The sequence below is a fragment of the Galeopterus variegatus genome, unplaced genomic scaffold (genome assembly GCF_000696425.1).
Source record: "Galeopterus variegatus unplaced genomic scaffold, G_variegatus-3.0.2 Scaffold8114, whole genome shotgun sequence".
Lineage (NCBI taxonomy): Eukaryota > Metazoa > Chordata > Mammalia > Dermoptera > Cynocephalidae > Galeopterus > Galeopterus variegatus.
In genome coordinates, this window is record NW_007734225.1 from 31133 (window position 1) to 32093 (window position 961).

The window sequence follows — 961 nt, forward strand, 5'->3', positions numbered from 1 at the left end:
ATATTATCTCTAATGATGATCTTTCTGGGCTAGATGTAGCTAGAGGAACAGGCACCAACCAGGAGTAAACAAATTTGTAGAGAACAATGGTCTTTTTTTTTTAAGAGGTATCCTTGCTATAATGCAGAATAGAAAACTAAAATTTTTTAACATCGCATGATGTTTGTGGTAGCGGGTCTAAGATTAAGCACATGGTATTTATAAACTAAAATTAATTTAAAAGGCAAGAATGTCTTAATGTTTTCATTCTTAAATTTTGTATTCGCCAGGAATGTATTAATACAAACTGTGGCTAACCAGTTCCTATTCTTAGGACTGCATTGATATCTATAGTGGATCATATTCATTCTTATCCAATTTTTTTGAATCAAACTTATTTTCATACTTCTATCTACTATAGATTCTTGGATTTAGAGTATATGAGTATCATATATAAAGACCACTAGGTCTACTGAAAAAACCCTTTCTGTGAATTTATATGTGTATATATATGTAAAAACAGTTGATTTTCAATTCTGTCTTTCCATAGGAATGAAATTTTTCTATAAATTTTTTTAACTTAAATATTTTAACATAAATTATTTACATGGATTTTTATGTATAATTTATCCTTACCTATGCCCCTTAATCATACGGTCCTAAGATAACTTTCTTTACAGATAGGAGAGAGAGGAATAAGATTAGTAACTGGAACAAGCAAGAATGAATAGAGAGGTAGACAGAGACTGCTGGTCTCCAGAGCACTGTATGTGAAGATAAACTGCAAAAGGAATATAAACTCTATAAACTCTATGTCTACGTAAGTGCATGCTGATGGGATCCGTTGCACCCAGGCTTTTGACCTTAGCCTCTAAATTAGAGTTACGGTATCTTGTCATTACTTTTCCTTTGGGATTTAAAAAAATACTGTCATTCTCTTAGACCATTTTCTGCACTGTTTGCTGAGGTTAAAAAAAAAAAA